The following is a 23,128-nucleotide window of genomic DNA, read 5'->3' on the forward strand; positions in this document are numbered from 1 at the left end:
AGACTAGCTGCTGCAGAATTCCCCATGGCCATCAGTTGATCAGCACTGAAAGCCCTATCTTCTGTCCAGGAGTTCCGGATGAGCTATGAGATCCATTCTGTGGGAGGATCAGATCCACCTGCGTCATCAACATCACATCCCTGGGTAGTGACTGAGCTAAAGGCCATTAGCTAATTCTGATTGGATGGTGATACTGTGATGTGGCTAGGCCACATGATGCTACAACATGCTTGCTTTTCTTCACCAAAACATTTGCAATCTATCAATACCCTCCTAGAAATGCGCTGGCCAGATGTATTGTAGTTCTTTTAAATAAATGTATTCTCCCCACCTACTCCATTCTAGGCTAAGGATGATGTTGTCCCACACAGGACTTTTGTTGTTGCTTCTGATGTTGCAACTTCTAATCCCCCCTTTTTTGCCAAACTAATGCACAATCAGTTTGATCCTAGCTTGTGCCTGTGTGTGTGGTCACCTCTTCCTATGTGGGGTTGCCAACTTCTTTTACTGGTCTCTTTCATCTTGGTTGTCTCTTCTGGCACCATATTTCCTGCTTGCTCTCTGTTGATCTGGTAGGTGGTGGTGCTCCCGCCGTGAACTTGTTTATTTCATTTATCCAGCACGTTCCCAACTTCTGCTGCTGTGCTGGTCACTCACGTTATTGGCCTACCCTGGCAAGTACGTGCTGGGACATTATTGGGGCAGGGATTTTGACCCTCCCCACATATTTGACTTCTTGCATGTATCCGGGTTGAGGTAGTAGGTTGTATGGTTTAGAATTACACCAAGGGAGATAACTGTACAACCTCCTAGCTTTCCCTGGGTCTTGCACAAAACAGCGAGCATGGTGAAAAGGCTATAAACCTTCGAGAATGTTTTGCTGTCCACGGTCAAATTGAGAAACAACAGGTAAGGTGTGTTTTGTGAATCTTTTTTTAAGTCAATGAAGTCTCCCTTCCCTGGCATGCACCACACCCCAAAGACAAATCAGCTTTGTGGTTGGGCTACAAAGTTGCAGGCTGTTTATGGAATGGGGTGGTGATGTCTGGACATCACCTTTGGGTCCCCTCCACACCTATGAATGGGATTATTTAGGATGGGATTCTGTAGTAGAAGGGACTGCCAAAGTGGTCAAACCTTGTGACGTTAATGCTCCTAGCCCTGTCTGTAAAGCATCTCTCTGCATGACTAAAGAGTTGGCCAAGAACTGGTGTGTTGCCATAGAAACTACAAGTGAATGATGCTTCCAGAGGAAAAGGACAGGACTTTCCTCCCCACCTGACTGAAGGTGATGTTATCCTGGGCATAGGAGAACAATAGACACAGGGTCAGTTTTGGGCTGATGTTTGGAGACAGATGGTCATAGCCAACTAAGCTCTATTCAGTGTATGCCCATTTAAGTTAATTGATCTAACTTAGGTTTATTAATGGGTCTATGCCCCCAAGTGGCCTGATTGACCCCCTAACAACCTGACACGGCCAGGGTCTCTCCCAGCGTAACGCAGGATGCTGTCCTGCTCCCACACTAAGGTGGGCAGCTAGGCGGCCCAACCGCAACCCTGTCCCACCAGGAAATGGACCCCATTTCTTAGACTCTGGCCAGCTTAAAAGCTGCACATTCAAGAAAGCACCTTGGTCACATAATTGACTTCTTCGGTTGTGGCTGCAGCCTGGAATTTGCTTAGGAGCTTTGGTGTCTTGCATTACTGCATCAAGGTTCTGTTTTGTGAGCATATATTTTGCTTGCTTCTCTGCCCACCCCTTTAATTTCTCACAACCAAAGGACTCTAAGGACAATTTGGTGAATATCTTATGCAGTTATGAGGCACTGAGAGGGGATAATGTGCTTACCCTTTTTGTATTGAATGCATCATGGTATATATACATATATCTCCCTACTCCCATTTCCAGTAGAAAACAAGATACCCAAGGGCAAGCTTGGTTAAAACTTCTCTCAGCTTTGTTAGCTTTCTACATGCAGGGCATTTTTGATGTGAATCAGCCATGGCGAATCTGAATTCACCTGAATCATAAAACTGAAAAACCCTGGGTGCTGTACTGCATGCTTAGTCCTAATATGGGATGATCTGACCTGATTAGCTCTATGCCAGGGCTGTACAAAACTGACAGTCCCGGACCATTCCTCAGCCATCTCTTTTGAACTACAGCTCCCATCAGCCCAATCCAGCACAGCCAAAGGTTAGGAATTATGGTCACTGTGGTCCAAACTATCCAGAGGGAAGCAGGTTGAAAAAAAGACTGGACTAAGTCTACACAAGAGTGGCTGTACCATGCAGGGTTCAGTGGTGCTTGTTCTGGTTTCAGCCATGTCATCTGAATTCTTGAGTTCAAGGGAGAATTCCAGTTCTTCTCATTTACGCAGTTCAATTGTACCCAGTGCCTCAATTTCATTGGCTCAGCCCACCCTCCTGTCAGTGGGACTAACATAGAACTGCATCAGATGACCATGAGTTGTTTGCACTGCATCATCTGGTAGGGAGCATATTGGTTTCCCTCTGGGTGCATCCTCTGATCAAGGGCTGGAGAATCTGTGCCCCTCCAGATATTCTTATTGGACTCCCATTAGCCCCAGCAAGCATGACCAATAACCATGAATGAGTAGACTCGGAGTCCAACAACATCTGGAGGACCAGTTTCCCCCTCCTTTCTATAATTGTCAGGCTTTTTTTAAAGAATGTGGTGAGAGACTGTCCTTATGTTTCATTGAAATCTGTTGCCAACAGCAAAGTGCTTTGTCTCATTTATGCCTTCAAAAGGAATCTAGATATAAGGACTGCAAAATCACTTGGCCTTGGGAATTCATACTCCTATTAAAGATGGCGCTGGGGAACCCATTTTGATTGGGTCTAAAATATTTGTGGCCAGTTCACAGTAACTGGCACTGGACTTAAAACATGGTAAGGGGCTCTTCAAACTTGTAATCATGATTGAAGGCAGAAGGGAAATTACCCAGGATCCACTAAACTACACCCACCTGAAAGTTCTGTTATCTCTGTGTTGTCCTTTTCTATCCTTGGAACAGTAAAAAACAAAACAAAAAAAAACCATTCATTTTTTGCTGATATATTGCTGTATAAAGGTTAGTGGAAAACAACCCCCCCTTTGTTCATCTCTGGGAAATGTTCCTTAACTTTGTAAACTTGATCAAATCATAGGAAACGCAGAACAGGATGGTAAACCAGGTCTCCTCTGGGTGCTGTTGTCCTTCAGCTCCCATCTGCCCCAGCCAGCATGGCCAATGGCCAGGGATGGCGAGAGCTTTGACTGAACAGCAGTGCTTTGAGTTCCCCATCCATTGTATAGAATGCTGCCTGCTTCAGAGAGAACCTCCCGCTTACTTACTGGAACCCATGAGCATTCCAGGACTGAAATTAACATGAAAGGTAGCCGTTTGGCAATTCTGGAAAAGAGCATTCATAATAAGAATATTGGACTGTTGATTAATTATGGCATTCCTAATATGTCCTTGAGTGCCCTTCTGTCATATGTCCTCCATATATCCTTCTGTCGTATGTTTTCCATATGTCTTGTCACTAATTAGTTTTCCATCATATGGCTTCCATCACATTAATTAGACTTCCTGGAGAATGTGGCAGTTTTGCAAGCAAACGTGGACCTTTTGCAGTGGGCACAGGAACAGCTATTTTGTACCTTTCAGCCCTTGAGCGATGGAGCAAAAGGAGAAAGGAACAGGTGGAAAGGTAATGTGTCAAGATATGGACAGATTTCTCACTTTGTCTCACACCTTGGATAGTGCTGGGTCTAAATAATGCCTGTTTTGAGATTTCTCCATTTTCCTTTTACTTGCCTATTACTACAGTGCATTGCAAGATACCTTCGACTTTTCCTTGTTAATTTGCTTTAATGTTTTTAATGTTTGTTTTAATGAAAACGAAGGGAAAGTTTATTTTGCAAAGCCAAAATGAGCATTGCTCTGGAATGAGTGGCAGAAGAAAAGAAAATTCAGAAAGTTCAGAAATGCATCGCTCTAAAAGCGGGGTTTCTGGTCTACTGTAAAGGATGGAAAGTAGATAGGATCAGAGAAACGAGGTATGTAGCTGTGATGCAGCAACTGCATGCCCTGGTGTTCCAGCAGCATGTTAATACACCAATGATGCAGAGGTTCATGATATTTCAATAAAATCCATTTGCAGCTGTGAAAATCTGAACAAGAGAACTCCAGTTCATTCCATAGTAGCTGAAATGTAATATTAAATTAAATGCAATGGATGAGTTGTGGCTGACATTTTCTTCTTCTTCAGGGGATATTTTTAAAAAGACAAAGTGTGCTAAGCCAAAAAGGGTTTTGCATCCAAGACCTCAGGGGCAGGAGGCTTCCCAGCATCACCCACTGACACTGGTAAGTTGCATGAAGTGTGTTATGGGATACCAGAAGGGGAGGGACTCCAGAGTATGCTATCAGGGAAATTGGAATCTTGCCCTCCATCCTTGCATTGATTGACGAGTGGGTAACTTTGAAGTACATCTATGAACAATATTCCTGGTCGATTGTGCTTGTTTATTTTGGGATCAATCTAAGGAGAGTAATGTAATAATAATAATAATAATAATAATAATAATAATAATAATAATAATAATTTATTATTTATTCATAGAATCATAGAATCATAGAATCATAGAGTTGGAAGAGACCACAAGGGCCATCGAGTCCAACCCCCTGCCAAGCAGGAAACACCATCAGAGCACTCCTGACATATGGTTGTCAAGCCTCTGCTTAAAGACCTCCAAAGTAGGAGACTCCACCACACTCCTTGGCAGCAAATTCCACTGTCGAACAGCTCTTACTGTCAGGAAGTTCTTCTGAATGTTTAGGTGGAATCTTCTTTCTTGTAGTTTGGATCCATTGCTCCGTGTCCGCTTCTCCGGAGCAGCAGAAAACAACCTTTCTCCCTCCTCTATGTGACATCCTTTTATATATTTGAACATGGCTATCATATCACCCCTTAACCTCCACTTCTCCAGGCTAAACATGCCCAGCTCCCTTAGCCGTTCCTCATAAGGCATCGTTTCCAGGCCTTTGACCATTTTGGTTGCCCTCCTCTGGACACGTTCCAGTTTGTCAGTGTCCTTCTTGAATTGTGGTGCCCAGAACTGGACACAGTACTCCAGGTGTGGTCTGACCAGAGCAGAATACAGTGGCACTATTACTTCCCTTGATCTAGATGCTATACTCCTATTGATGCAGCCCAGAATTGCATTGGCTTTTTTAGCTGCCGCGTCACACTGTTGGCTCATGTCAAGTTTGTGGTCAACCAAGACTCCTAGATCCTTTTCACATGTACTGCTCTCAAGCCAGGTGTCACCCATCTTGTATTTGTGCCTCTCATTTTTTTTGCCCAAGTGCAATACATTTCTCCCTGTTAAAATTCATCTTGTTTATTTTTGCCCAGTTCTCTAATCTGTCAAGGTCGTTTTGAAGTGTGATCCTGTCCTCTGGGGTGTTAGCCACCCCTCCCAGTTTGGTGTCATCTGCAAATTTGATCAGGATGCCCTTGAGTCCATCATCCAAGTCGTTGATAAAGATGTTGAATAAGACCGGGCCCAAGACAGAACCCTGTGGCACCCCACTAGTCACTCTTCTCCAGGATGAAGAGGAACCATTGATGAGCACCCTTTGGGTTCGGTCAGTCAGCCAGTTACAAATCCACTGAGTGGTAGCATAGTCAAGACCGCATTTTACCAGCTTCTTTACAAGAATATCATGGGGCACCTTGTCAAATGCCTTGCTGAAATCAAGGTAGGCTACATCCACTGCGTTCCCTTCATCTACCAGGCTTGTAATTCTGTCAAAAAACGAGATCAGGTTAGTCTGACATGACTTATTTTTCAGAAATCCATGCTGACTTTTGGTGAGCACAGCATTCCTTTCCAGGTGCTCACAGACTGTTTGCTTAATGATCTGCTCCAGAATCTTCCCTGGTATTGATGTCAGACTGACTGGGCGGTAATTATTTGGGTCCTCTCTTTTCCCCTTTTTGAAAATAGGGACAACATTTGCCCTCCTCCAGTCTGCCGGGACTTCGCCTGTTCTCCAGGAATTCTCAAAGATGACTGCCAGTGGTTCTGAGATCACATCTGCCAGTTCTTTTAATACTCTTGGATGCAGTTCATCTGGCCCTGGAGACTTGAATACATCTAAACTAGCCAAATATTCATGTACTATCTCCTTAGTTATTCTGGGCTGTGTTTCCTTTGCTGAATCATTTGCTCCAAATTCTTTAGGTCGGGCATTGTTTTCTTTATCGGAGAAGACTGAGGCAAAGAAGGCATTGAGGAGTTCAGCCCTTTCTGTGTCCCCTGTTTGCATTTCACCATCTTCTCCTCTGAGTGACCCCACTGTTTCTTTGTTCTTCCTTTTGCTACGAACATACCCATAAAAGCCTTTTTTGTTGCTTTTAACCTCTCTAGCAAGCCTGAGTTCATTCTGTGCTTTAGCTTTTCTGACTTTGTGTCTACACGTGCTGGCTATTTGTTTGAATTCCTCGTTGGTGGTTTCCCCCCTTTTCCATTTTTTGTACACATCCTTTTTTAATCTTAATTCAGTTAAAAGTTCTTTAGATAGCCACCCTGGCTTCTTTAGGCACCTTCCATGTTTCCGTCTCATTGGTATTGCCTGACGTTGTGCTTGTAGTATCTCCCTCTTAACAAACTCCCAGCCATCATGAACTCCCTTTCCTTTTAGTATTGTTGTCCATGGGATCTCACCCAGCACTTCCCTAAGTTTTATGAAGTCGGCTTTCTTAAAGTCAAGAAATTGAGTCCTAGTATGCTTGGCTGCTCCTTTCCGCTGTATAGTAAACTTCAGAAGAGCATGATCACTCGCGCCTAATGATCCTTCCACTTCTACCCCACTAACCAGGTCATCAACATTGGTTAGGACCAGATCTAAAATGGCTGTTCCTCTTGTTGCTTCTCCCACTTTCTGGACAATGAAGTTGTCTGCAAGGCCAGTGAGGAATCTGTTTGATCTTATGCTCTTGGCTGAGTTTGACGTCCAACAAATATCCGGGTAATTGAAGTCCCCCATTACTACTATCTCCCTTCCTTTTGCATGCTTGGCCATCTGTTCCAGGAAGGCATCATCTATGTCCTCCGTTTGGCTTGGGGATCTATAGTAAACTCCCACAATGAGGTCTCTGTTATTCTTCTCTCCCTTAATTTTGACCCAAATGCTCTCACTTTGGCTTTGAGGATCTAAATCTTGGATCTCTTCACAGGTATACACATCCCTGACATATAACGCCACTCCTCCTCCTTTCTTGTCTGGTCTGTTTCTCTGAAATAGATTGTATCCCCCCATTATTACATTCCAATCATGGGACTTATCCCACCAGGTTTCAGTGATGCCTATTATGTCATATTTAGTTTGCTGTACCAAGAGCTCAAGCTCATCTTGTTTATTTCCCATGCTTTGCGCATTAGTGTACAGACATTGAAGACCATTAATCATTCCCCCGTGTCTCTTATTTAAGGATTTTGGCTGGGTTTCCCCAGCCACTGTGGGCAACTTCCATCAAAAGGTTTGGGGGGTTTTCTTGTTGTTGTTGTTTAGTCATTTAGTCGTGTCCAACTCTTCGTGACCCCATGGACCAGAGCATACCAGGCACTCCCGTCTTCCACTGCCTCCCACAGTTTGGTCAAACTCATGTTGGTAGCTTCAAGAACACTGTCCAACCATCTCATCCTCTGTCGTCCCCTTCTCTTTGTGCCCTCAATCTCTCCCAACATCAGGGTCTTTTCCAGGGAGTCTTCTCTTCTCATGAGGTGACCAAAGTATTGAAGCCTCAGCTTCAGGATCTATCAAAAGATTAAAAACACATTAAAACATCAGTCATTAAAACATCAGTCATTAAAAACTTCCCTAAACAGGGCTGCCTTCAGATGTCTTCTAAACATCAGATAGTTGTTTATCTCTTTGACATCTGATGGGAGGGCATTCCACATGGCAGGTGCCACTACTGAGAAGGCCCTCTGCCTGGTTCCCTGTAACTTCACTTCTTGCAGTGAGGGAACCACCAGAAGACCTTCAGCACTGGACCTCAGTGTCCAGGCAGAATGATGGGGGTGGAGACTCTTCTTCAGGTATACCAGGCTGAGGCTGTTTAGGCCTTTAAAGGTCAACACCAATACTTTGAATTGGAAACGTACTGGGAGCCAATGTAGGTCTTTCAAGACTTGTGTTATGTGGTCTCTGCAGATGCTCCCAGTCTCCAGTCTGGCTGCTGCATTCTGCATTAGTTGTAGTTTCCGGGTCACCTTCAAAGGTAGACTCACGTAGAGCGGGTTGCAGTGGTCCAAGCGGGAGATAACTAGAGCATGCACCACTCTGGCGAGACAGTCTGCAGGCAGCAGGTCGGATCTCAGTCTGTGTACCAGATGGAGCTAGTAGAGAGTGGAATCCATGAATTCAGGGCCTGAATTCCTACTCCAGTTTGGGCATTCACCATATTGTTATTGACAAAAGAAGTAGATTTGCTGACATGGGCTATCATAGGTGGTATTGGTACATTAGCACTCCCTGCCACAGTGAGCAATTAAGGGAGTCCTGGCTTTAAGAATTAGGCCCAGAATTTTTCTTGGATTTGGGGCTGTGAGGTGAAAACACCCCCCCCCAAATTGATTTAATCTTCAGGAGATGAGTGGGTTTTATTCCAGAATTTTCATATCTTGGCAGAGAAAGGAAAGTGGTCAGTAATGCTGTCGCCCACTCTCCTAAGCTGCGGCACTCATGCCTGGCCACAATTCCATTCCTGGGGCGGGTCTGACCCAAGGGTGAAGAGCAGGATGAGAGTCAGAGGCAGCTTCCCCACCCTTCTCCTTGCCTGGACTGTGGCTCATGAGTATGCCCATGCCACTTTGCGAGGTGAGCTGCAGTAGGCTCCCACTGTGCCCTGCCCCCCTCGGGTTGTTGGCCTACACTCTGCAACTAGGCTCTACCTTTTGGCCTTCTCCCTCAGATCTTTAGCCAAACTCACTCTCTGTCTTCATCCTTGTCTTTGCCTCTCTCCTCCAGTAGTAAAAAGGTCCATTTAATGTTCTAGCTAGCCTATCCTCCAACCCACCAGAATCAAGTAGAACAAAATTCTCCCTCTCATCTCACCACTTCCCCTGTCCAATGAGTGACCAAGAATTTCTACGTAATAAGCCAATCAGAAGTGCAATTTTATCTTAGAACATGCAAGTATCCCTTTCTGAATGCAATGCATTTTCAAGAAATCATTTGTTAAGCGAGAGTTCACATAACGAGCTGATGGTTTCCATCATTTCCTATGGGAACATTTCTAATCCATGCTTTCTCCCTCCATGCTTCCTACCTGAAACTGCTGCAGCTAATTGGCAAAAGCCAAACAAAGTGGGGCAGGGACTGTTTTGTCCCATCTCTCCTGCTCCCTGGTTTGTCTAACAGATTTTTCTCCTTCCATGGTTTCTGCCCCCAAAGGCTGCTGCTGTCAATCAGTGAAACACAAACAATTAAGGAAGTGGGCAAACTGCAGCTGTTTGGATATCTGAACCAGTTGGATATCTGAACCATTTGTGTAGTAAGGTTTGGGTATAAGGTTTGTGTAGTGGGTTTTTTGGGGGTGGGGGGGTTATTGGGTTCTTGTTTTTATTTTGATTATGTATTTTGTGGTTTTATATTTTGATTTTATTCTGTGAACCGCCCTAAGACCAACACGTACAGGGCAATAGATAAATTCAATAAATAATAATATAATTCTTTGTGTTCAGAAAACTGAGATTTCAGATAATGAGCATTCCGATAGCTGGACCTGTGTGCATTTAAAAGAACTCAGTTTTTACCAGGTCAGCCTTATTTAAGGACGTAATCAGTCACCAATGGATACTTCGTATTTCAAATCTAGCCTTTTACATTACCCCACATACACATACATTGTATCTAAACCAAGTCCTGCTCTAGTAAACACATTTGAAAAGGTGATTTCTCCATATCCCCTTACCAGAAAGTAAGTCCCATTTAGCTCCATGGGGCTTACTTCTGATTTAGACATGCATAGGATTGCATTCTAAGTCTCCCTAATAACCTCCCTATTAAACCCAGTAAGGTTTGCGTCTTTGCAGATTACAAATAAATGTTCCTCTGAGTCTGTTGCAAATGTCATATTATTTTCCCCAGGCACACATCTCACAGGAACTGCTAACTTTGGTCCCGCTCCTCCAGCATTGATTTGTGCTTTTGTTTCTCTCCTTGAATGTCAAGGATTCCAGCTTCTAGAATTGGTTTCCTAGTATACAGTGAGGCCCATAAGCTGAATAATGGATTTACTTCTGTCAAAGGTATAAAAAGCATTTGGAGTGTTTCCACTGAAGTTCTAGGCAATTTTCTCATACATGTGTTTTTAAAAAGCTACTTCAAAAACAAAGGGTGGCACTTAAACTTGCTCATGGTGGGTTAAGAAAAATGTATGTTTCTGTTATAGTTCTGTAGAAGGGAGGATGAACCTGTTTTCCTCCAGTTGTTGTTAAACTACAGTTCCCATAGCATTTGGCCGTTGGCCATGCTGGCTGGGACTCATGGGAGCTGGAGTCCAGCAATATTTAGAAGGCCACAGGTTGCCCATTCCTGGTGTCCACCATCCTCTACAAGATATGGCAAGAGATCTTTGGTTTTGGCATCATAAGTTAAAAGCTAAACAACAAAAGACATGCAGAAAAGGCTATGGTTGGCTGTCAGCAAAAAAAGGGAACACATAAATTGGCAGCAGTTCTCACACTTTTCCACAGACTGATTGGAAATTGTTAGGAGTCTTGCTGGACCACATAAGCATCGACATTGTCAAAATCACCACCAAAATCACAGGCCAGGCTTTGAAGAAGGTCCCGTTTCATTGGTAATTTGGGGCAGGGGGTGGAATTAGTAGATTGCACCAGCTCCATATTATGAAAATCACAAAGCCTTAGCCTGTTAAGCTAAGCCTTAGCCTTTAGCTTGTTAAGTCAATCTATTTCTGGTCAAAATGGCATCAAAAACAATAACTTCAGTGCCAAGCCAATTGCAGATGTTCTCATTAGTTCCACAACCTTTTTACAACCACTGGAATGGAGCTCATAGGCCCACAGTTGGAGAAAATAAACCAAAAGCTTTATTTATTGCATTTTCATGCTGTATTTCCTCCATCATGGAGCAAGGTTGCATTCATGGGGTTCCCAGACCATTTCCATTCCAGGCACTGAAGAGACCCAAAGTAGTTTAGCTTCAACAAGGTGGCTGCATCACAAGCCATAAGCATTGGTGTCTTGGTAGAGGAACTCAAAGGTCATCCCATGAGAGACGGTGTATAGTAGTGATTGGAATATTCAAGTAGATGACAGGGAACTGTCCAGATGTTGGTGGACTCCAGCTCCCATCAGCAGCAACCAGCATGACCCAGACTCAGGAATGATGGTAGCTGTAGTCCAACATAATCAGGAGGGACACAGGTTTCCGCATCCCTGGACTAGGGGCAGGGAGATGCAGCTTCAAATCTCATGAAACTCACTGGGTTATCCAGTGGACCATGGATATCTCTCAGCCTAAACCTACCTCACAGGTTTGTTGTGAGGATAAACTGGTGGAGATATGCATCTGAGCCTGTTTTTGTCTCCTAGTCTGTAAGCAGTACTTCTAGCCAGTTTCCCAGTTTGAAATCCAGGCCAGAATATTAGCAGCAAAGCTGAGTATGCAAGGAGAGAAGCAAAAGGCACTGGAATGAGGTAGCATGCAGGCTCAAGGCTCATTCGTGGTCTGATTAACCATGTATCTGTCTTCTTCTTAGGCTGATACACCATTGTTTCTGGACTAAGCTTGTTATATCTGAACAGCCTCACTGTATGGGGAACTACTTGAACACTGCTACTAAGTCATTTAGACTATCACCCTGGTGCTCTCTGGACACTGTTGGATCATGGGCAGACCTTGGTAATATGCCACCCCGTGTGAGGCTATTTGACACACACACACACACACACACACACACACACACCACCAGCCAGCATAGCCAATGGCCAGGAGTGATGGGAGTTAATAACAAGAAATATCTGGAGAGCCCAAGTTTGGAGGGTGACTGGTTGAAATCTGGGATTTGCAAAGGTTTTGTCATAACAGGTGCCCCATAAAGAAAGGGTGGGAAATAAATTTTCAAGTGACAAGAAAGTTTTGATTAATTTTTAAAGAAGTTGTTTAAAATAGTTGTTTATAAGTTTGACCTGCTAGCAAAGAGTGGACGAGTTGATGGCAAGGTGGTATCGGTGTGCCTCCATAGCCAGTCTTTTCCCAGAGAGGAAACAAGACCACTTTGCAGTATCTGAGCCTTTGTTCATCACATCTTGATGAACGCTTCAGAACTTGTTTTTGCTCCAGTTAGAGAACACCTAAAGCTCATAGGGTTTCATTACGTCTTTTGAGCTGAGAGTCACAATGGAGCAGTTTATAATTAACAGCGGTGCCTAGGTGTCAGGTCTAACAATGAGTATCATAGTCATTGGGAGACAATGGACCATTTCTTTTTTAAAAACTGTCATGGAACCTGAACCTGGTTCCCATCAGCAAAATTGGCTGGCTAAAGAGATTCTTGACTGGTGCTATTTGGGTCCCACTAATTGACAGAACAAAAGCTGCTAAAAATGACTGGGCGATATGATGAGGCTCCAAATCATTGTCCTACAGCCTTTGGATGATGGACAATCGAGCATATATTTTTTTTAAGGGTCAAATGGTCTTGTTAAAATAGAGAGTTTCACTTGGAAAGTTTAAGCTTTTCCCTTGGAGTATGATGAAGGAAATACCAAAATGTTAACCATTCTCTCTTGAGACAGACAGATGCCAACAACAAACCCATTATGGACCAGTGTATCTGTCTCTGTCTATTTCTGCAAGGGATGGTTTTCATAGACCCAAGGTTCTAGAGCAGGGGTGGAGATCCTCAGTTTCCCCATTGTTCACTACATTCTGCAAGTCCTCAAGAAAATTGTCAGCATTTTAGTACAAATGCTATCCATTATACACATTTGTATATGCAGGTTTATCTAATACATGAGTTTTTTCATGCAGTTTCCCCAATGTACTGCATTTTTTGTGTTATTTTCCTTAATACATAACGTTTTAGCACAGATTCCTCTGAACTATACATTTTTGTAATCTTTAATTGGTTTGAGAACTCTACTGCAAAATTCTATGAATTTTAAAGGTCAGCTGTGCTTTAGTTCATGTATTGTTTCAAGAAGTCAAATTGCATTAAAATGTGAGCAACCAAAACAAATTTCAGCCCTATCTTAATTTCTGATCTTCATCCTTCTCTCCAGGATTGATTAAAAAAGAAAATAAAGGTAAAAGGTAAAGGTACCCCTGCCCGTACGGGCCAGTCATGTCCGACTCGGGTTGCATGCTCATCTCACTCTAAAGGCTGTGAGCCAGTGCCGTCTGAACACACTTCCGGGTCACGTGGCCAGCGTGATGAAGCTGCAGCTGGCGAGCCAGCACCAGCGCAGCACACGGAAACGCCATTTACCTTCCCGCTATAAAGCGGTCCCTATTTATCTACTTGCACTTAAGAGTGCTTTCAAACTGCTAGGTGGGCAGGAGCTGGGACTGAACGACAGGAGCTCACCCCGCCGCGGGGATTCAAACCGCCGACCATAAGATCGGCAAGTCCAAGGTGCTGAGGTTTTACCCACAGCGCTACCCGCGTCCCCCCAAAAAAGAAAATAAACTGATCCAAAAGTTCAGAACAGCATTCTGAAAGCTAAGAGTGATTGCATTAGCAGGAAACATTTGGGGTTAGCACTTGTTTGTCTCACTACCCTTTAGAGCTGCCCTTCCCCTTTTGCATAAAAAAGAATATGTGTGCATCAATTTCAAAACACCCACCCACCATAAAAAGCAATCTTGTATAAAAAGTTTTATTAGTTTTCAATTACATTCCAATAATAGCCTCATTATAACAATACCAATTTATAATACAATTATTTATACCAATAATTCAAATACCGAATTATATAATTTAGTTAAAGTGGCCCCCCGTGAGCTAGATTTGATGATTTTCTTTATTCCTACATTCCAAAAACCTTTGTTTCAATTACATTCCAGTCATAATAATAATCCCTTATACAACAACTGCGATATTAATAACTTCTATCTGTGTTGACGTATTAAATGATTTATAAAAACTTTAAGTGAGGAGCTCAAACTATATCCTTGTTCTTCCTGTGTGTGGCAATTATTCTGTCCATGGTGCTTTGTCCTGTCCTTGTAAAATGTTACGTCTTTCTTTCCCCCAATTGTTGCTGTTATCTGTCATGCCTTGGGCGGAGCCAATATCCCATTGTTGTTTTAGAAATTTATCCATCATAAAAAGCAATCTTGGCTTGGGCAAACGAATCTGGATGCAAGTGCATGTACAATCAAACCAAGATTCCTTTTTATGGCTCCCCTTTATCACATACACAGCCCAACAAGACAACAAACCAAACCCACCGACAGCATACAATTCAATATGGCTAACTTAACCAAACAATATGCCCCCCCCAAAACAAACAAACAAATCCCACTGCAGCCAACCAAAGACAATCCACAACACCCTAGACCACACCAACCTCTCTCACCACCAAGGATACATAACAAGTGACTAGAAAGGGAACCTACTCAAGGGATGCTGACACAAAAACCCCACACATATGCTGAGTAAAAGAACATAAGCTTTACCACTCACCCCCTCTCTCCCACCCACCCCTCTTTTCTTCCCAATCCTATACTGCATATAACACCAATGTCTCACAGCAAGTGTAGCTGATCTGTAGAAAACACAACCTGAAGAAAGAGACAATTGGTTTTTTACATCTATAGAGGGCAGCCAGAATTCAAAGAAAGCAGAATTCAGAGCAAATTCATGGAATAATAAAGGATCAGAGGGAGGGGGCAGGATTGCTGATAAAGGTGGCCCACCATTGCATCACCCCCAAGAAAGGTTAGAAGAGGACACAGATTTGCATAATATTTGCATGTGCTAATTTATGTGTATGGATGTAGATTTAGAAATATTACTATAACTTACATAGAAACGTAATACATCTTGCCATAGTGGGGAAGACTGTGACCAGGTGAGCTGTGTTCAGTCTGGGTGCTTCTAATAGGGATGGAGGAAAAAATCATTTGACCCACATCTCACACAGCAGACCACCTGGCCCATCATTCCTGAAGCAGGATGCAACTCCCTGTCAAATTGCACTCATCATCCTGGGTTTTGCAATGAGGAAACATGTATGTACGCAAAAATACATCTCTTACTTTTTAAAATGCCTACAAATGCACACATAGGAGAATAATGCATTGGGGGAAAATGTGCATTTTACATAATGACTTTGTACAAAATGTGTACAAATTAGACACAGACTTTTTGCATATTCTTTCAAAAAGACCTAACAGACCTATGATTAGGTACCAGTGAAATGGGATGGAAGTCAGCTACTCAGTTCATCCCTACAAACTGTGGATGGGAGTCTACAATGTCCCTGCTGCTCTCTCTTCTTATGATTCATTATTTTTAAACCCAGCTGGTACAAGACAACCACTCAAACTGAGGACTATACTTGACAGCTGTTCAAATAGAGGATCATCCTCTGTAAAATAGGACACATGGCTACCCATACCCACATCCCAAGCAGAACTGGAGTATTGGCTCCCTCAAAACATAGAACCCTTTCAAATCCTTTCTTTGCTTCTGTCTATTTCTCCTTTCCTATTCCTCATTCAACTTACTTCCCTTTCCCTTTCTTCCTTATCTCTATAAGCACCTTGACCTTGGCTGAGTGGCTTGTTTTGAACAGGACAATAGCGGGCATCCCCCCCCCTGCAATGCTGCCAGACCATCCTTTCCTCCATTTAACTTAGGGGCTCAGTTTCCACTTTGCATTGAAATGTTAAGGTGGGGTCTCTCCTTTCTGGTTTCAGTCTCTGTCCGCGATTTTCTCTGTAGTCTTCATCCATGAAATAACCAACCACACAGTCCACTCTAATCAACTGGAGTCTTTTTATAGACTTTGTGAATCTTTTGGGGCCCCTTGAGACAATTTGGGGAGTAGCAATCATTTCAGAAATGATAAACACAAAAGAATGGTGGGATAAAAGGAAGGCTATGATTCCACAAACATGCTCTTTTTGGTTCTTTTTTATGGCTTTAACCAAAATCTATCCACGTCAACAAAAGAATTTCCATTCAGTGGCTTTAAGACATTTTATATAATTTCATTGACTCTGGAGGAATTGCCCCAAAGCTGTTTCTTTATATGTTGTGTGTATACACACACAAATATTTAAAGATTTTGGTTGGATTAAATTGTCCCGTCTCTTTCATGACTCTGACAGGAATAACAGCTGTGGCATTGGAGGGCACACACATTTTTCAATAAATGGTCTGTGTGGGTTTTCAAGCACCACAGCTTCCCTTTTCAGATTTCACTTTCCTCCAGTGGAAAGAACTAGGTTTCTTAAGGCCAAAGTTTTCCAAGTCCTTGACAGATCTTCTACTGCTTGGGTGGATTGAGATCCTGATTCCATATTGATGGGAAATGGGAGAGGTAGGGGATGTCTCCCAAAACCTTTGCCCTGAGATTTTCCGCTTTTGATATAACTGGTGCTTGGATGACTAGAAATGCTTAGTAAATTATCTGTGCCTTGAAATCAGAGCTGAAGGGGATCTCAAACACCATCTACTTCATTCCACTTTAACCATATTTCCCACTATCTTCCAGCAACTCTATACCCACCCACCCCTGGATTCCCTGCAAGTATCTTACCTCCCTTAAATGGCCCCACACATTCTTTATCACTGCCTCCCAAGAAAGGAAATCCCTCCTGGGACACCTGTGTAGGACCACAGCATCAAGTTCCTCTTCAAAAACCACTTTCTAAACCTCTCAGTCTGTATAGTTTTCCTGTTCAGTCCCAAGGAAGAGTCCATAGGGCACAGTGGGGCAAGGCATATTGGTTGTCCCAGCACCAAGGAGAGCTCCAAGTAAGCAGCTTGCTCCAACAAGAGCTGGAGGTGAATTGAAGCCTTTTGAGCCCCTGCCTCCCTGTTCACCTCTCCTAGGCTCCGCCTGCTTTGTTGGAGAACTACTTATCTTAAAGGGCAAACACTGTAGCAGGAAGAGCAGGCACTTCTTTGATCCACGGACTCTTACTTGGTGTGCTCCCTGCCCTGAAGGAAGGGTGAAGCTCTTGATTCCTCAGGCACAAGCGAAAGCGTCCATGAGGGTCCCAGCTCTACTTATGCAGACTCTGGTGTTCTGAGATCCAGTTCAGTGACCTCCTACCTGCAAGTCTCACATGTAGTGGGGTCCTGGTCCATAGCATCAGCCTCAGTGCCAGGAATCTGCTCCAGCTCCAAACAGATGTATGTGTGTGCATTATTCTCCCTGTTACCCTGGGCTGTTGCCTTCCTTACATTGTAACCATCATAATCATTTAGGCTGAAAGTTCATGGGTGCCCAGCCTGGTCCATTAAGCATCTCTGTGTCATGTATAGTGATGATACTATTTGATGATCTTGACTCCAAACATAGTTGCACATAGTTCTCATGGAAACCAATGGGATTTAGATTATTATTTTTTTATAAAAAATTTATTGGTTTTACAAAGTTTTTATAAACACAAACAAACAAACAAAGACACTTACAAACATGTATAATTTCATATCCTTTTTTTCTTAAACCTTACTTCGTCGACTTCCCCATACCTCCCTTTTCTACATCCCAGTTTCCAAAGTTATTTCAGCAAATCCTAACAATTTTATCGAATTTTTCCCTTATTCTTTTCTTTTACTTAATCTTTTTCAGCTGTAAACCCCTTTTCCCCCCTCAAATCTCGACATTTTAGCACTCATTAATTTTACAATATTTCTTAAGATAAACTTTAAATTTCTTCCAATCTTCTTCCGTCGTCTCTTTCCCCTGATCACGGATTCTGCCAGTCATTTCGGCCAGTCCCATATAGTCTATCACTTTCATCTGCCATTCTTCCAGAGTGGGTAGATCTTGAGTCTTCCAATGCTTTGTGATCAATGGGATTCAGATTAGTCCCATTTATTAAATGGCTATGTTCTACTTCCACTGTTGAAGACAGTAAAGCTCTGAATACCAGTTGCTGCAACCTACAAGTGGGAAGAGTGCTGTTGCGCTCACCTCATGCTTGCTGACTTCCCACTGGGGCATTTGGTTGGCCACTGTGAGAACAGGATGCTGAACTGAATGAGCCAGCGACCTGATCCAGCAGGTTCTCCTTATGTTCTTATGAAGAAAGCTAGGGAAAAGCCGGGAGGCTGGATTGTCATTAGGGAGCAATGCACAGTTAATTCCCTGTGCCTGGCTACAATACAAAAATTGCAGGAATATAAAGTCTTTTAATTGTCTTCTTATAGAACAATTAATGTCTTACAACCTACATTTCATTCCAACACAAAAATACTTGGTCCTCTGTCACTTTTTAAACTGCCTAACTATTTACCAGATTTTGTTGTTGTTCTCTTCTCAATAGGAAATTTGAGGCTGGCTACTTCATTCACTCCGAGTGGAAGAGGGCTTGTTGCCTCTAAGATGTCTCTGTGGCACACAAAACATTTGCAAACTTGCCGCATTGCAGAAACGCTTCAAGGCTGAGTTTCGTTACTTCCCCCATTTCTTAATGGGGTGATGTGTATCTGAAAGCACCACAGGTAACTTGTGCGATCCTCCAGTGAGAGCTGGTTGAATGTTATGGTCAGGGATGGTGGTGGGCATTTTTGGATGGTCCATAGCTCAGCAAGGGCCTCCTGACAAAAGGTTCCTGAACCTGCTGCATTATGGAGGTAGACTCACTGAGAGCGTGGTGCGTGGAGGATATCTTCTCCAGGAGCCCTCAAAAACTGAGTGACACTGTCCCCAGCACAAAACTCAGCTGAGCTATGAAACTCCTGTATAACCATTGGAAAGCCATCATCTTTCTTCTACAACCCCCTCCTTGTTAGCTGGCTTGGGCTACTCAAGATGCTTGGGCTACTCCAGATGTTGTAGAACTCCAAGTTCCAACATCTCCAGGTAGGGCTTGGAAAGACTCTTGCCTGAAACTCTGGAAAACTGTTGCCCATCAGTGCCCTGAGCTAGTTGGACCTAAGGATAGGAGAGAAAGTGGACTCAGTTTGGACTTGAAGGCAACATACCTAAATTTGCACTTCCCAAAATAATATGCAAACCAAAACACAGATGTTCTCTGAAATCTTCACTTCTCCAAATTTTGTGTTGCCGTTCCCTGACTGATTAATGTGCATATACTGGGAGATAGTATGCATAAATGCATATATTAGTGAAAAATAACTTTTAAAAAATGAATTCTGTTGAGGGGAATTGCATGTGAAAATAGGTAAAATTGCATTAAATATGTGCATATGAGGAGAAATTTGCACTGAACTCGGGCAGGAGCATGTTTATATAATTTATAAAAGGGCAGTTTAAGTCATTCTATCCCAGCACACTCCAGTGTTGTCATATAATAGCTGCCTTAGCTGCCTGCAAGCCAATTAAGAAGTTCAAATAATCACTGCCACAAATTCATACTCAGGCTGCAATCCTATATACACTAAGTCCAATTGAGCTCATTGGGGCTTAATTCTGAATAGACATGCATAAGACTGTACTTTAAGTTGTCTTATACCATGATGCAAGTATCATTACCCTCATCTTACAGACTGAAGGAGGCTTGGAGAACAGTCACTTGTCTATTGAGTTTAGATGGTGGAGAAATTTTGTTTTCTGTTGCTCCAGAGAATAGAACCCAACAGGTTCAAATTATAATAAAGGGATTTCAGTTGAACATGAGAAAGACCTTTCTGATGGCGTGAAGCCAGTCAACCTCCAGTGTGATTGACTTTAAATGAAGATTAAACAAATTCATACAGGGCAAGTCTCTCAGTGGCAGCTGGCCATGGTGGCTGTGTAATGAAAACGGTGGAGGAGAAATTCCATTCAGTTCATATTTGCAGCCAAATCTATCAAATTTGTACTTTCAAAGCTAATATGATAACTGAAGTACATCCTTCAAAATCTGCACTCACATGAATTTTGTGGTGCAACCCTCCAGCTAAACATTCCCCCAGAAAATGCGTATGTAGGGGATAAAAGGTAAAGGTAAAGGGACTATTGACCATTAGGTCCAGTCGTGACCGACTCGGGTTGCGGCGCTCATCTCGCTTTATTGGCCAAGGGAGCTGGCGTACAGCTTCCGGGTCATGTGGCCAGCATGACTAAACCGCTTCTGGCGAACAGAGCAGCGCACGGAAATGCCGTTTACCTTCCAGCCAGAGCGGTATCTATTTATCTACTTGCACTTTGACATGCTTTCAAACTGCTAGGTTGACAGGAGCAGGGACCGAGCAACGGGAGCTCACCCCATTGTGGGGATTCGAACCGCCGAGCTTCTGATCGGCAAGGCCTAGGCTCTGTGGTTTAACCCACAGCGCCACCCGCATCCCTCTATGTAGGGGGATAGTGGGCATTAAAAAGAAGATAGCATAACATACAAAAACACATTATATGAGGAGAAATTGCTTGCAAAAAAAAGTGTGTGCTAGTCCAAAATGCATGTGAAAATTTGTTTATTAGGAAAGAATTACACTATAATATTGACGAATTTTCATGAGGATTTTTTTTAAAAAAATGAAGTGAAATTTGCAAATGACTGCAGTAATGTGGAGAACTGAATTTCAGATTGGAATGCCTGGGATCACGGGTGAGGGGAGTGCTGTGCTGCTCATGTTATGCTTCTGGGCTTTCCATAGATGTCTGGTCGGCCAGGGTGAGAACAGGATGCTAGACTGATAAGACCTTTAATCTGATCTAGCAGGGCTCTCCTTATGTTCTTATGACAGTGGAGCAGACTGCAGCAGTAGGTGGTAGACTCTCCCTCCTTGCACTTTTAAAAGCAGGGGCTACCAAGGATTTGCTAGGTCAAATCAAGGACCTATCAGGTCTTGCTTGCAGGCTTCCCACAGGCACTGTGAGAAAAGGATGGGCCATTTGCTTGATCCAGCAAACTCTTCTTGCGCTCTTACATTGCAATAGTTGGTTTCCTGTACTGAACAGGAGGTCAGTGACTTTTGAGGTCCCTTAAAACCCTATTATTCTAATAATATAACATACAGGAATACACACAGAGAGCAAAAGTTACCAGGGAATAGAACAAAAGAAAATGAATCAACTCAGATACAAATAGTTACAGAAAACTTCTCATGCAATCTGTGGGCATTTTAACAGTGAAGGAGAGACCTGCTCATACGTACCACCAGTGCTATTTTTCTAGGGGGGGGGGAGGAATGCCGGAAATCATCATGAATGCCCCACTTGTTCTCTTATTGTGGCAATGGCGCCCACCTGAGAGGTGCCAGAACTGAATTCTGGCTGGAGGAAAAAGCCTTGCTTACCACAAACTGCTTTTGATAATTTCCTCTGATTTAAAAGGGAGTTTGCTGTTTGTCAGAAGGAAGAGGAGCTGACGATAGTAAGTTTAAAGTGCACTTTGGCTGGTAGAGCCAGACACGTGGTTCCGTGGATCCTGGCTAATGTAAAGGACCAGTAATGAAGGAGCCCCTTTTGCATAGAAGATGATGTGATCTTTTCTGGATCCACCATTCTGTCTTAAAATAGATGTGACCTAAGATCCTCCCCCCAACCTTAAAAAGGATAAAAAGTTTTATCTATAATCCTGTGTGCAGTTAAAGGAAAAACTTCAAGAGCTTAGTTTTGAGGGGCTATTGTGACTGGAATCACTGGGAGGCCCCCTTGAAAGAGTCTCTGAATATTCCATATTTTCCTGGAACTGTCAAGGAAGGTCTGCCAAATGGTCTTGGCAGCATTCCCAGGTGCCCAGCCAACTTTGAGGCAACTGTGGGGACTCGGTGGGTTTATGTAACCTCCGTTTCCAATCCTGTTCGTACATACAAAGCATATAGATTTACTTAAGTAATCTTGCCACATGGAGGAGCAAACTTCTCTGCTTATTTTGCCTCTGTATCATCAAGTCAGAAAGAATTCATTCAGAAGTCTACAAAAAAAGGTGGGAGAGAGGCTTCCTTTATGTTAAATGCCGGCTTAGAGGCTGTTTCCACTGCATTGAGGGGTGGGGGAGATGATGTTTTTGGAACATGAGCAATAGTCAAAGTACCCAAGAAACTCCCATCCATCTAACTGCTGCTGTCCAAGCAATGTTTGATTGTAAACTGGCTGGCTGTGGAGTGGAGAGAGGTTGTGGGGCCACCAGTGACATCCCTTGAACCTGGCTGCGGAGCAGGACTCATTTCATTAGGCGGAAGGGAATTAAAAAACCTTTCTTTTGGGGCACTAAGCAGGTTATATGTGAGGTTTCCAGAAATTCTGTTGCTAAATGTGGTTATAAGACGTGGTAGACGTTTAATTAGTATGCAGCCGATAAGCAGGTGGGAAGTATAAAAGGGCTGGAATCAAAAGGGTACTGTGCTACTTATCTGTAATGAAATCTCTCACTGATATGCATAGAGAAAGAGAGAGAGAGAGAGAGAGAGAGAGAGAGAGAGAAAGAGAAAGACAGACAGACCTGGTTACAAAGGATTATATTGCATCCACCCCAAATATGAGATATCCCAAATAAACAATTATGTGTTTTGCTTATTCGTTATGTATCCCAGTCCTTGGCTTATCGAGTTGCAGGAGCTGGATTCCTCCCCTGCTCTTGTAAAAGAGTGATGTTGTTACATTTTGCAATTTGAAATTGTTTAGCTTAATCTCTGTGCATGATCCGGCCTGGACTATAATATCATCATGATTCAGAAACATAGACAGGCACCAGGAGACTGGCTGCAGCATTCCGCCTGCCCTGCTGCTATTTGTGGCATTGCTGGGGAAGGGAGAGGAGGGTGCTTCGAGGGAAGCATGTGGCGGGTCATATGCACACCCTGTCTGTTTGCGGCTTTGATCCTTATGCCTTGCACTTCATCCTGCCTTTTTGTCTGATTTTTGTACTTTTGGGGAATAGAACAAGCTGCCAAAGGACAGGTATGTATTGGGAGGTGCAGAGGAGGGAGGAAAAGAA

At 43.2% G+C, this 23,128-nt stretch overlaps 1 long non-coding RNA gene across 3 annotated transcripts; it reads left to right on the forward strand.

Moving 5' to 3' along the window:
- Nucleotides 1-827: 827 nt before the first annotated feature.
- On the forward strand, nt 828-21,366 carry LOC309519877. 3 transcript variants are annotated; one of them, XR_014214040.1, is made up of 5 exons: nt 828-909; nt 3,597-3,722; nt 4,284-4,381; nt 18,569-18,746; nt 20,844-21,366. It is a non-coding gene; the product is annotated as an uncharacterized lncRNA (long non-coding RNA). The 3 variants fall into 3 exon arrangements; XR_014214041.1 differs by lacking the exon at nt 20,844-21,366 and having other exon boundaries at nt 18,569-20,339; XR_014214042.1 differs by lacking the exons at nt 18,569-18,746; nt 20,844-21,366 and adding an exon at nt 11,817-13,311.
- Nucleotides 21,367-23,128: the final 1,762 nt, after the last annotated feature.

The sequence above is a fragment of the Podarcis vaucheri genome (assembly GCF_965113315.1).
Source record: "Podarcis vaucheri genome assembly, chromosome: 15".
NCBI classification, from domain to species: domain Eukaryota; kingdom Metazoa; phylum Chordata; class Lepidosauria; order Squamata; family Lacertidae; genus Podarcis; species Podarcis vaucheri.